At 43.4% G+C, this 15,217-nt stretch overlaps 1 pseudogene; it reads left to right on the plus strand.

Annotated features, from left to right (window-relative positions):
• The first annotated feature begins 5,597 nt into the window (after positions 1–5,597).
• LOC120291119 lies at positions 5,598–7,807 on the plus strand (annotated as a pseudogene).
• The last annotated feature ends 7,410 nt before the right edge of the window (positions 7,808–15,217 follow it).

Raw genomic sequence — 15,217 nt, forward strand, 5'->3', positions numbered from 1 at the left:
CAAACTTCCCAAGTGATCCACGTTTGGAGGATTTAATCAACCTGGAGGGAAAAGATGATGATGAGAAGATGTTCACTCATTTTGAGTCTAGAATGGGTGTTACTATGAATATTCGAGGAAAAAGGGCAGATCTGTTTCGTTCTGTAGAACATAAGCGAGTTTACTCTAAGTTGCTAAAGCGAGGGGTGATGAACCCAAGGAGTGTGGATTTTAATTTTCTCGATTCTCTGAACGTGAAGTTACGAGAGAAATTTTCTTTACTTCAACTAGAATGTTTTTGCTCGGCACGACGTAGCTCATTCGAACTTACCACGTATTTCTATTCCAATCTAAGCTTTTAGATGCAAATAGATTTTCATTCGTGTTAGAGACCAGGATTATGTGGTTGATATGGACAAGTCGGCTAATGTGATTGGAGTGGAAAGAGGGATATTCCAATCAATTAGTGTGTCTATTGGTCATGCTACTATGGAGCTTGTTCGAGATAGAATTGCAGAAGGTCGGATTTCGTATTTGAGGATGAGTGCTTCAAATGTCTTGCTCCATAAGATTGTACTTAATTGTCTCAAACCCAAATCCACATCAAAGATTGATGTATCCAATTCGGCGAGCTAATGTATGCCATCAATATTGGTTACAAGTTCTCTCTACCGCACATTATCATGTTTCACATGTATAGGTCAATGGTAAAGGACAAGGGCCAATGTAATGACTCGGGCCCCACTATATAATATTGTCCGCTTGGACACTGAGTCCTCACGGCTTTAAAACGCGTTATGTAAGGGTAGAGGCGTGGCCCACTGACCCGCCCTCTCCTGCCATAATATTGTCCGCTTTGGAGACATGCACGCAGCAACCTCCTCCCTCACAACTTTGTTTTCAGCGCAAGCGTATGTGAAATGCGTTATAGGGAAAGGGACCCAAGCCTTTATAAACTAGCCCCTGACTCCCCCATAGCGATGTAGGACGGAGACATGCCCAGCCTCACCCGCGCACGCCAAGGCGATCTCGCTCATCCCTTCGCATCGCCCGAGTCCGGGTCATCACATTCTCCCCTCTTAAGGCATAACGCCCTCGCTATGGCCCCCACACGCAAGTGAGTGCCATTTATAATGACCCGGGCCCCACTGTATAATATTGTCCGCTTTGGACACTAAGTCCTCATGACTTTAAAACGCATTATGCAGGGGTAAAGATGTGGCCCACTGGCCCGCCCTCTCCTAAGCCATAATATTGTCTGCTTTGGAGGCATGCACGCAACAACCTCCTCCCTCACGGCTTTGTTTTCAGCAATGAAGCGTACATGAAACGCGTTATACATATTAAAGGGACCCAAACCTTTATAAATTAGCCCTGATTCCCCAAGCGATGTGGGACGGGAGACATGCCTTTAGCCTCACTCATGTACTGCCAAGGCGATCTCACCATCCCTCCGTACTTCCCTGTCCGGGTTGTCACGACAACTTCCCTATTCAGCTCTTGTTACTCGTCTATTCAGACATCTTAATATTCCGCCACCCAAAATTCTGTGTGTCCGCACCTGTGATCCAATGGTGGTAGGACTGAAGATGGTTTCAAAGATGCGTCTGAAAGAACTAAACAAGGCTTTAGAGCATTTTAAGGAGAAGACCCTATCAAGACTCGTCAAGACCCTATGGCTAGAAAACAAAAAGGCAATGAGCCCATAATGCATCCATCCAAGAAGAGGAGAGCACTCATCTTGCAGGATGAAGAAGATGAGGATGACATCACCATTTCCACTCTTGCCTTAAAGAACTTACAACGTCTTGTTCCAGAGACTGAGGATAGAGAAAACCAAGACAGAGAGGAAACAAAGCAGAGGAGTGAAGAGAGGGAATCGATGAGCAAAGAAGAAGAAGAAGAAGGAAGAACTGTAGAAGAAGAGCAAATAGGGGAACAAACAGAAGGAGAAAGTCATGGTGATTCTCCAGCAGAGGATGAAGGACAAGAATATGGTAGGATTGAAGAAGAACCAGAGCATGAAGAGTATTTCTCCCCACCTAAAGGCACTGAAACAGGGGGAGCTACTGATAAAAGAGATACTCTTTCACTTGCTTTTACTAGTGATGATGTCGGTGCTCTCCCGCCGATCCAAAAGATGTATATGCCTCTCAATTTCGAGGAAGCTAATGAGGTTTCATCTCCAAGTCTAGATGTTCATACCGAAGTTCCATCATCTCTGTTAATACTCCACACACCGATCATGCTAAAGCAAGCACTCAAACTGACAACTCCGCAGACCTTAAAAGACTACTTGATGTTCTTATGGAGATCGGAGGTTAGATTTATGCTTTGGGATGTGAATTTCAGAATATGTAGAATGCTAATCAAGCCACTTGCATTTCATTGCTCAATCAAGTTCGTGCCCTTAATCTTCAAGTTCAAGCAACCGCCAAGGGTGAGGAAGTAACGCAACCGAAGGAGGATTTGAAAGCTAGAGGAGACTCCTGTCAAGTCGATGGGAGATTTCCAGCCCGTTCGCATTCCAAAACAATCTTAACTTTATCAATTCTCTTTTTCGTCTCTACCTTTTTATGTTGCCAAAATGGGGAGATGTTAGTGCGGATTTTATTTTGAGATTTGACTTTATTTTTTACCGGTGTGACTCTGGTTTGACTGTGGGACTATGTTTTGATCATTTAATGCTTGTAGTATCTTAAGCATTGTCAGTATTTATGGTAAAGATAGTTGTTTTTACAGACTAACTCATTTTCTGTGATTACGATTCGATACTATCTTTATCATAATTCATTTATCTTTTATGAGATATCTTTGTTTGCTTGAGTATTGTCTTGCGATCAAAAGTATCCAAATCAAGTAAAGTTTTGTCACCATAAAAATGGGGAAATTGGTGGAGAAACTTCCTTATATGTTTTGAAATTCACAAAACATTTCCTTTAATCTAGTCTGAAGACTTCCAGACTCTACCGTCAAAGTTTGAAGACCGCGGACTCCGTATTTAAAGTCTCCGCCTCATTGACGAGCTTCTAAACCGTCGAAGAAGACTTATCCATATGGGAGTATATATTTAAAGATTTGATTCGTGCGACTAAAGAAGTTCTCATGGCTGGAGATGGCATCTTAAGATCTATTATTCACATTGAAATTAATTTGAGTAATTCAGATTTGTTGATTGGTGAAGTACACTTGGAAGGTTCTACTTATGGAAACCTAGATCCCGATTGTATGGACAAAAGCAGATTGGTGGGCTATCTTCATATTCCTTAAATAACTTGAAGATCTTCTTAATTGATTCTGTTTAACGGGTAGATTGGAAAACTCATTTGGAATGTGCCAACGGATATGAAGGAATGGAGGAGTTTATAAAGGAGGACGCTTTAGTTATTTGAGGTGGTGTGAGATAGAAAAATTCCAAAGTCTCGAAACTCCTTGTACTTTACTTATTCAATTGTTGAGCGTAAATTCGTACTCAAAAGAGATATTAGATACTGGTGAGACCTTGAGGAAGTGTAGAGAATCTCTACACCTGGAATCAAGGACATGAGATTTTAACACATCTTTTGATTCATAGTGAAATCCAAATGGTCTGTCGCATGGGAGATTGGACGTAGGCTTGGTCTAAGCCGAACCACTATAAACATTGTGTTCTTATTCTCTTTCTTGAACTCCTTTATTTTGTTCGTAACTCTATTTAATTGTTAGAGTCTGATTTCCTTTGCAAAGTCTATTATCGACTGCACTCGGGTTAAAAGTAAAGTTTTTCCCTGTATTTTGCAAAATTTGTCTTCACACCTATTCACCCCATCTAGGTGTTTGTACTAGCACTTTCAAAACCAACCATTATTCCTATCGAACAAAATGCCAAGCTGACTTCATTGATTATGATGCTGGCATACCTTTCTTCTTTTGATGATCCGTTATTAGAAGATCCGTCAAGCTATCGTGAGACTTGTAGGAAAACTTATCTATCTCACCATGACTAGGCCGCAGAACTTATTATGCAATACGACTCTTAGTCAATTCATGCATAGTCCAAAACAATCTCGCATGAATGCAGCTATAAAGGTTGTGAAATACTTGAAGAAATGTCTAGGCCTAGGGATACATCTTTCTCGGAAGTGCAACATGGAAACGACGACTTATTGCGATGCGGATTATGCTACATGTCCTATGAGTAAGAGATCTATCATTGGCTTCTGTATCAAATTTGAGGAATCATTACTTTCATGGAAGACAAAGAAGCAGTCTACTGTGTCCTTATCTTCAGCTGAAGCCGAATATCAATCCTTGGCCAAAACTGTTTGTGAAATAGTATGGTTGCGAGGTTTACTTCTAGATCTTGGGCACAAGTTAAGGGACCGACTTCACTTTTTTGTGACAATGATTTAGCACTCAAACTTGCAGCAAATCCCATAGTACATGAGAGGACAAAGCATAGAGGTTGTCATTGTATTCGAGAGAAGATTCAAGGAGTTATTGAAACAAGAGGGATCAAAATCACGGAGCAACCCGCGGATGTATTCACTAAACCCCTTTGTCAAAGACAACATACATATCTTCTAAGCAAGCTAGGCGTCTTGACATATACAAGCCATCAACTTTAGGGGAGTGTTGAAAGATATGATTTAGAAGATTTGTGTTGATTGTAAATTGATAGGATCGTGTTTATTTTAGGATTAGAAATATTAGAAAATATCTACTTTCTTTTATCGATTCTTTTCTTGTATTATATACACTCCTGTACATGGATTACACAGTAATAGAGGCATACATTTTTCCTCTACAAAATCCTCCCTACGCTTTTCTTCAATTAGTGTTGTGACACTGCTATAATTGGGAAGGGGATGTTGCCTAGTTACAGGCTTTCTCCACCGACACAATCTTGCAAAAGTGGTACATGTGCAGGTTACGCGTTCTCCATTTAATGCACATTTTTGGCTATTGGCGAAGTCACTTGAGAAGAGATTTTCTTGGTTTCTTTGTCGATATGGGCTGGTCTCTTCCTCCATTGCCAGATACTTCTATAATCAAGTAAAGATTATTCTAGATAGCTCTAGTAAAATGGATCATATTTTAACAGTATCATCGCCCTCTTTGGCTCTTGTTGCCGTGTTGCTCCTCTTTTTTACTTTTTCTCTCCTTTTGTTTTACTTCAAAGTTGCTTTACACAGAATAAGCGTCAACCAATCGCGATTTGCTTTTAATAAACACACCTTCGTTCAAAGACGTCGGAAAATGGTTTAGACCTCCAAAGTCGAACCAAACGTGGCCAGCGACGCTCACGAGGAAAAATTATTGGTCGGGGCGTTTCCCTAATCTTCCTGCACATGGCATTTTATTTTTCCGTAAGCTATGGCGTTACCAAAGAAGTCGAACAAGAACTCGCGGCATTCGTTAATGATAAAGTCTGAGATATGCACTAATCATGTTGTCGTGATCTGAACCGTCCAAAGCACTGTTTATTCTTTTAAAAAGTGGAATTCGTAGGAGGAACGCATGTTCTTTTCCTACATAAACCCAAGGACTGTATTCATTCATTCCCGAACAACAACTCTCTCTCTCTCTCTCTCTCTCTCTCTCTCTCTCTCTCTCCCCACATTCCAAAGCAGACAACAATGGACGACTTCCCGAAATGCGAAACGAATCACGTCCCGTCTACACCGCTCACCTTCTTGAAGAGAGCCGCTTCCGCCTACGCCGACCGCACTTCCGTTGTTTACGACTCCGCCCGCTTCACGTGGCGCCAGACCCACGAGCGCTGCCTCCGCCTCGCCTCGTCGCTCCGCTCTCTCGATGTCGTCAAGAACGATGTGGTACGTATCTGTTGGCAGTTTCTCTTTGTTTTATCTAACTCTGCTGCGAGTTCATTCGGGTTCCATGAAATCATCTTGTTGATAGAAGTGGAAAAATGGTTGAAGTGTAAAGATTCATATTGGGACTCGAATATTGGCATAGTAATAACTAATTGTATGCATGTAAGTGACTTCTTAATCATCAAAAGCTCACTTGTGGCAATATTATAATTTTCTTCCACTATTCATCTAAATCTTTGTGTAAACTCAGAAATCATGTTCATTTGCATTGGTAACTCTCTGTGCTTGCAGGTATCTATCCTGGCTCCGAACGTTCCGGCCATGTACGAGATGCACTTTGCCGTGCCAATGGTTGGGGCAGTTCTCAACACCATAAATGCCCGTCTAAACGCTGCCAACATTGCTACCATCCTCCACCACTCCGGCGCCAAGGTCTTCTTTATCGATTGCATGCACGTGCTGGTAGCACGGGAGGCGCTTGCGATGCTCTCGGCTGCCGGTTACTGCATACCCATGGTTATCGACATCAACGACATTAACTCGCCGACTGGTGTTCAAATTGGCGATTTGGAATACGAGGATCTCATTCAGAAGGGCGACCCTGGCCTACGTCCCCGAGGAGCTTCGAGATGAGTGGGACCCCATCGCGCTCAATTACACTTCCGGGACGACGTCGGAGCCGAAAGGAGTGGTGTGCAGCCACCGAGGAGCCTACCCAGCACCCTCAGCTTGATCCTCGGGTGGGAAATGCGAAGCGAACCGGTGTATCTGTGGACGCTGCCGATGTACCACTGCAACGGATGGACCTTCACATGGGGCATCGCCGCCCGCGGCGGAACCAACGTGTGCCTCCGCAACGTTACTGCGCTCAACATCTACCGGAACATCGTTGCTCACAGGGTCACCAACATTTGCTGCGCCAGTCATCTTCAACATCCTCCTTGATGCCAAGCCCCACGAACGCCGCGAGGTTGTCGGCCCCATAGAGATCCTCACCGGCGGTGCCCCCGCCACAGGCCCTAATCCTGAAGATGGAGTCTCTCGGCTTCCACATCACGCATGCATACGGGCTAACCGAAGCCACCGGGCCAGCCCTGGTCTGCGAGTGGCGGGCAGACTGGAACCGCCTGCCGCCATCAAAGCAGGCACGGCTCAAGGCACGCCAGGGAATCAGCGTATTGACACTCGCCGACGTGGATGTCAAGGACTTGGACACGATGAGGAGTGTTCCCCGTGACGGAAAATCCATGGGAGAAATTGTTCTGCGTGGGAGCAGCATCATGAAAGGCTACTACAAGAACCCCGAAGCGACAGCAAAGGCTTTCCGAAACGGGTGGTTCCTCACCGGAGACGTCGGCGTCGTCCACCGTGACGGTTACGTGAGGTAAAGGACCGGTCAAAGGACGTGATTATTTCCGGTGGGGAAAACATCAGCAGTGTCGAGCTCGAGAACGTGCTCTACGGCCACCCAAGGGTCTTGGAGGCGGCGGTGGTGGCGATGCCGCATCCGCGGTGGGGCGAGAGTCCGTGCGCGTTCATCAGCATTAAGAAGAACTCCGAAGGTGAAACCGACGACGTGAAAGAAGCGGAGATCCTATCTTTCTGTAGGAAGAACCTCCCAAGTTTCATGGTTCCAAAGAAGGTGGAGTTCATGCCGGAGTTGCCCAAGACTTCCACAGGAAAAATCCAGAAGTTCCGGTTGAGGGCCTTGGCGAAGACGATGGTCTTATCGGAGGATGTTTCCGCCGCCTCACCTAGATTGTCGCGTCTTTAAAATCAGATAGAAGTTGCCATGATGCGTTTATCTTTTCCTTTTCTGGACGGTGATTGCTTTATGTTTCGAGCGTCGACCGAGAGGCGTCCAAAGAACAGTGGATAGAGATTACTTGTAAGGCACTCGGATTTATCGTTCTTCTTTATCTAGCAATAATGCTAGAGTAGAGAGGCGAAGATCGTCTATTCTGGTAGACCTCTCGCAGGATTACGTAAAATAGCCAGAAAAGCAAAGTAACTTGGACCCAAAATATGATACAGCTAAATACATTGTCTACGTTTGTCTCACTGTTCTGTAAAAGATTAGTTTTATGAGCTTCTATCCCCAACACTACTCTTATTACAAAACTAAGGCTCCTGCTAAGCTGGAGTTCTCGACGACTTATCTATATATGATGAATTCTGGAAACCTAGGAACTATGTACCACGGACACTCTTCGGAAGTCTTCGAGTCGTGTCCGACACTTCAACACGTGTCCGATATGCTCCGACATCCCGACACACGGTCAACGAGTGTTGAAAAATCGGACACGTGATCAACTCTCTCCAACACGCTCCGACACGCGAGTCTGTAATTCCGACACGCAATTCCGACACATACGGTCAATTTAAAAATTTTAATACTTGATAAGTCAAGATATAAATATACACAAAAGAAGTAATAAAATTACTATAAATATACACGCACGAGGTCAATTTTTATTTTCTTTTTAGTTTTTTTTCAAATTATTTTTTAAGTCTTTTACTATGAAAGAAGTAATAAAAATGCTATATATGATAAATAAATAAATTTAAAAATATCATTTTAGCATTTTTCTTTAAATAATATTTTTTCTTCTAAGTTTTGTGTATTATTGTAAAAAATTAAAATAATAAATGATATTATTTAATATTTTTTTGTAAATTAAATTTATGCTATTTTTATTATTATTTATTTATATATTTATATATAAAAATATATTTAATATAACGTATTTAAATTTTTATTTTTAAGAATAACGCTGTTTACACAAGCCGCATGTCGTATCGCGTGTTTTTGTCAAGATACATAATCTAGGAAAAATCGTCTTGATCAAAATCCTCATGAGCTTCTCTTTATTGGTTTCAGTTCAGGCGCAGTACGTTTTTGGTGCGACCATTTAAAGCTAGCTACCACTAGACAGCCAGAGGCCTATGCAATAATCACGAAAGCTATTCATCTGATTAATGGGGTCCAGAGCGAAGCTAAGCGCCAAAATGATTCAACAACAGTCCGGTCAGGTGACAGAACCGAGACAATATTGACTGTCCTACAAGTCCACTCACTGGGGCGACACGTGTCTCATGGACCCCACCGCTTCAGAACCTCTGACACACTCCTCTCCCCGCTGTCGCCTCTCTCTCTTCCTCTTCTTCTTTTCCCTTTATCCTCCTCTGCGCACGGTGGGGATCCCTGTCGCCGTCTAGCCCGCTGGCCCGCCGTCCACCCTTCCTCCCTCCCCTGCGTCTTCTACAAGATCAAGCTCAAGAGCCCCCTCCAGACCGCCCTCATCCCCTACCTCCCGCCTACGCCGCCTCCTCCCCGACGGCGCCGCTGGCGGCGGCGCCACCTTCCACCTCAGCAAGTCCGACCTCGACAGGCTCGCCGGGAAGTCCATCTTCCCGGCAAGATCTGCCTGAAGGTCTACGTCTACACGAGCCGGCATGGGGCGACCTGCGGTGAGCTCCGGGAGGCTGCTCGGGAAGGTCTCGGTGCTGGACTCGCCGGGGCCGACTCCGAGGCCTGCGTGTTCCGCAGCAGAGTGACAGGAAACGCCAGAAGGAAGAAGAAGAGAGAGAGGAGTCCGTGTCAGGGTTCTGACGCGATGGGGACGAGAGGCACGTGTCACCCGAACTTAGGTCGACACGTGCCAGCCAAGATTTTCTCGATGGGACCGGTTCATCTGTTTATTTTCGTACCTGGGCCATGAACACTTGTATCTTCTAATGTAGTCTACGAACTCTTCTATGTTGTGCTGTCAGGTTCGTTCGGCTTGATCATACTGCGAAACTGATCGTGGCATCTAAACAATCCGTTCATGGCCGTTCGTGATCCCGGATGAACCTGGTCAGTCCGAGTCTCTCGCTTCGAAGCTCCTCTCCATGGCATCAGATCACCTTCTCGCGTTCTAGCCTGGGCAACCGCGACAAGTCAGGAAGATAATCAGACTCGTAGAATTTAGACAATGTGCCCCAAATATATTAGAAAACATGAGATAGATGGATGTCTTATTGATGAGAAGTTAGGTTGAGAAGACAAGTTATCGCATAGTTTATTGATCAAAGGCTGTAAGATATTGTTTTCATGGTGGAAAGTCATCGCATCAACTAACGTGAAGATCTCAAGTGCTATATATACATCAAATTGAATTAATCATGTCAAGTCGATTAGATTTACTTTTCTTGAAGAAAATGTAGAGAACATCAAAAAGAATGTAAACGGAGAATTTTATTATATTTCTATAATAAAGGCAGAGTTTTTCTTTTGAAAGTGAAACTATCCAATGATGTATCGAGTTTGGTTCATGGTAAAAGCCAAGCTAAAAAGGTTGGTTTCTACTCAAATAGATTCTACAGCAAAAGTCATCAAATAGGAGTGGAGGCTCAATTCTTGTCACCCCCCGAACCTCGAGCGTGCCAACATCCCACCATGGTCATGCAAATGCGACATTCTCAGGTAGTGTCACCGAGCCCATTCATTCATTATTGCGCAAGCGGAATGTATTATAAAATCCCTGACAATGAAATACGGGATAAAAAAGCAGGAAGCAACACCACAACATAACACTTTCATAATTCAACAAAATTACAAATAGAGGTCTATGGCCAAAAGTCTACAAAAGACCGGCTCTTAAAAAGGATCTGTCCTACGACCTACAAGTCTGACACGTTCTCCAATCCTTATGACTTCACCTCCGCAACTCCTCAAGGCCAACCAAAGTTATCCGCCCGCTCCATCCACCAAGGACCTGAAATTTTAATCCCACAACCGGGATGAGACGTTGTCTCAGCAGGTTCAACCCCCTAAACCCCTATTAGAAAGAAAATACGCCCCGGGTGACCTAGCCACATCACACAAAAGACTTACCTCGCATTAGTCTTCATCTGCAAGTTAGCACAATTTATATAATTCAATCATGTGCAATTATGATAACCAAACAACTACGGCACAATCACATAATCAGAACAATTCAACCACTTGGATCGTCTCAGCGATCAATCAACTCGGCTGATTACATATCATTCTAGTAAATCAATCATTGCTCTCAATCACGACCCTATAGGAAGGTTTAACAACCAGTGGCAATCACGGCCCCACTCGGCAAAATTAGAATTAGTGGCATCACAGCCCCATTTTACAACCTTTAAAAGGTGGTAGATCCCGGCCCGATGGGCACGGCCTCTAATAGGTGGTAATTCACGGCCCAACTGGGCGCGACCTTTATCAGGTGGCAATTCACAGCCCCACTGGGCGCGACCTTTATCATGTGGCAAATCACGGCCCCACTAGGCACGACCTCTAATAGGTGGTCAATCTTGGCCCCACTGGACACAACCTTTAATAGGTGGTCAATCACGGCCCCATTGGACACAACCTGTAATAGGTGGTCAAATACGGTCGTTCTTCCATCAAGTTTTGACACTTGGGATTTTATAAAAAGAATCCTTATTTATCGCAATCACACTCAATTTGCCACAACCAATCATCAATTTCAAATTCTAAATGCATAGTAGCGATCAGCACAAAATTCTAAGATAATAAGGTCTCGACGAAATTTTCGAAGTTTAATAAATAATTAAATTTATTCCGAAAATTAATTAAATAATAATATCCATATTTTTCACAATCCACAATCAATTTATAATATCCAATCATCAATGTCAAAATCCGAATACACAACAACGATTGACACAAAATTATGAGCAACCGGGGTCAAAAATAATTTTTTTTAAATAATAATATTTTAATAATTTCGGAATATAATATAATATTATAAATTCTAGAATTTCGAAACAATTAAATAATTCAAAAATAAAACCTTATTATGTCACATCAAGGTTTATTATTAAATAAACTATCTTAGCCTTTAATTAAACATGCTTTAAATTAAACACACATCTTAATCTAAATCACAATTAAATAAACTAAACTAACCACCTAAGTTCACTTAACTTAGACTAAGCACACTTAGGGCATCATTAACCGTCTAATCAAGATTTAGTGAGCTAAACTCACCGGACTAGCGAGCCGAGCGGACCAAAACGATGGGGACGCTGAGGGGAACGACTTTCTTCAAAGCGGGCCAAGCATCCACGGTCAGGAAGCCGGCCAAAATGGGCCAAGAAGGGGCTGAGAAACCCATTTTTGCAGTTGCTGGTTGCGGCTGGAAGAAGGCTGCTTGGCGGCGGTTCGGACACGGGGGACGATGGAGAAGTGGCGGCTGTAGCTTGGCGGTGGCCCACGGCGGCGGTTGGCGGCTCGGCTGACGGAGGGCAACTCAAGACAACGGTGGTGACGGCTGGCACGGCGAAGAGAAGTGGAGCATAGCGGAGGGGCAGGATGGCGAGGCGAGGCGCGCGCGGTCGCACGGGACGACGCAACGGCGATGGCGACTCAGCTCGGCGACGGAGGAGCGGCGAACAGTGGCGTGTGCGAGCTGGCTGGTCGACGGGCGAGCTCCCCTTAGCCGGCTCTCTCTCTCCTCTTCCCTCTCTCTCCTTCCCATGGTTGAAAATGATGGCGATAGCTCCCTTTTTGGAGATTAAATCTCCACCCTCCACTTGTCAAGCCCTCAATCTTTGGCTTCAATCAGCATGACATCACCCCCATGATGTCATCTTCCACTATCTCCTCTCCCACAACATTCTTCAATGGGTGCAATATCATTTCCGTCGGGGTCCAAATCCTTGTACATCCAATTTCTTCAATTTTTCTTTCAATTCTCTTCTAATTGAATCCGATTAATATCCACAAAATTATCCTATGATCCTAATAAGATGTGTGATATAACCGGGCTTCCAACTTCTAAATCCAATCCCAATTTTTACGGTCGAATTCAATCTGGTGCGATTTCAGCGCGTCTAATCCACTGAGTAGCTTTTGGGGAAATTTTCTTACATCCGACCTGAGGGTTATCAGTTCCCAAGTCTGACACATCAAAATCCTTTAATTGCTTCACTCAATAGACCAGTTCTCTCGTGAGTGGCCGACTCAGAGAGACGAACTACATGCACAGATGAATTGCCCGACTCAATTAACTGAAAACAAAATTGAGAAAAATCGGGATGTCACAATTCTTATCAGGATCCTACTTTGGATCATCCTCGGGGTTCTTCTCTAGATACTCCTCTTCGGCTCTTTCTCCTCAGGTTCCTCATCAGGGTCCTGAAATGTTGTCCCACATCCGGGATGAGACTACGTCTCAGCAAGTTCTACCCCCTAAGACCCAATTAGTAAACTAATACACCTTAGGGTTGTCTATGCACTGTTAGGGAAATCCCTTATGATGTTTTGAAGATGACAAAATAAATCAAAGGCTACTAACATGTTTAATGGTTAAGTAATAGACCATGCAGATGATAGAACATGTAAATGATATTATCAAAGTCTGAAGACCACTAGACTTTAGTGTCAAAGTCTGTTCTACATCAGAAGTCTGTCAACTCTGACTAATTACAGACTGAACGTGAATAATGAACCAGAAGACAGACTCTATGCTGAAGCTAAACTAGGTACATACCTTAAAGCTAAAATATGTTCAGAAGCAGAATATGTTCAGACTCAGATTGCAAAATCTATCGCACTCAGACTCAGATTGTAAAGTCTATTACTATCAAACTTTATATCCAGATTTGACATAATGTAATTCAAGCCCAATCATATAACGGCTAGTGATCTGGTTTGGATTCCACATCAAGATTGATTTGATTGATTCAATCTAATTGATTGACGATTGGATCTTGAAGACAAGAACTTTTTATACGAAGAAGCTTACTTATGGAAACCAAGATTCCGTTTGTATGGGCGATCGGAATCAATTTGGGATTTTACCTTTGTCACTCAACGGCTATCAAATCTTCTAGATATAGAACTGTCCAATGGGTATATTGGAAGACGATTCTCCGGGATTCTGTCCAACGGCTAGTTTAGAAGTGGAGGAGTATTTAAGGAGATGAAGGACCGATGAGCAAGTAAGAGATAGAGCGTAGAATTTATAATTCCAAAGTTTGAGCGACCTTCGATCATACACTTGTCTTTGGAGAGCTTAAACGTTTGTAATCGTGCGAGAAATACCAAAAGAGTGACTTAGTGAGATAGTGTGATCTACTAAGTGTTTGCACTCGAAGTTGTAATCTCTTGTTGATTGCATAGTGGAATCCAACCAAGAAGGCTGTTAGCGTGGGAGAGTGGACATAGGCTTGGATTAAGCCGAACCACTATAGTTTATGTGTTCTTATTCTCTTCCCTAACTCCTTTGTTTGAATTTTATTTTATTCCGCATATACTTGTCAAGATTTATTTTATACACCTATTCACCCCGTCTAGGTGTTCATACTAGCACTCTCAATTGGTATCAGAGCCAAGTGCTCGGTTTATAAAAGTGTTTTTACTTTTGAGCTAAAGATTCTTTATGGCTAGTATGTTGGCACCAGGACTTATGGAAGGGCAAAGCAACACAAGGCCACCATATTTTGATGGAAAGGAATACGACGTGTGGAAGAACTGTTGACACCTAAATTTTGGCGACCCATTTAGACATTTAAAAAAAATTAGGGGTTAATTTTATCCCTAAAAAATAGTTAATTGCATAAGCATATAGTTTTAGGTGCATTTTTATTTGTATTGCATTTGCATGGGACCAACAACGAATGGACTTAAATGGATGATTCGAAATTAATGAAATTGGACTAAACCCGCAATAATGAAAATTCTTGGGCAAAGCCCGTGGACATTATAAGAACTGAAATTTTCATTGGAAAGTGTTTCAATTAGGAGATTAATTTATGCAAGATTTGAACAGACCGTGGCCGACGATTAAAAGGAATCGGCATATAATCTTGGGCACGTCGAAAGCGTATATTGAGAAATCAAAGGAAGATTGGGATTTAGTCAATCAAGGAAGAAATTTGCTTGAAAAAGGAAATCAATATAGCAGAATAAGCTATTCCCATGGTCAATCAAAAGGGAATCGGCGGAAAAAGCGAGTATAAAAGCCAAGGGAGGAGGACTCTCTTTGGAGGGAGGGGGAGAATTGAAAACACACTGCGACAGAATCTAGGTTAGTGAGAGCCGAGAGAGAGGGGGTCTTCAAGGTCCCGAGCGGCAGCACTTGGAGGACTTCTCTGGGGTCAACATTCGGCACAATGGAGAGCACAAACTTGGCACTTGCCATAGACACACGCAAAGAAGAAGACCATTCTCGGCCTAGCCCCGTTCAATCCATCTCGTAGCGCCCTTTACGAAAAAGACACAAGAAGGAACAAATTCTAGGGATTCCTCAAGTCCTCAAAGCGGCTGCCGATCCATTGTTGATCCACCGTGAGTCCAGGCCGCTGATCCCCCAACGACGAGCGACACCCATACCAACCAATAGCCTCGCAACAATCACACCGAGAAGCTGCTGCTTCGG

The sequence above is a fragment of the Eucalyptus grandis genome, chromosome 3, assembly GCF_016545825.1.
Source record: "Eucalyptus grandis isolate ANBG69807.140 chromosome 3, ASM1654582v1, whole genome shotgun sequence".
Lineage (NCBI taxonomy): Eukaryota > Viridiplantae > Streptophyta > Magnoliopsida > Myrtales > Myrtaceae > Eucalyptus > Eucalyptus grandis.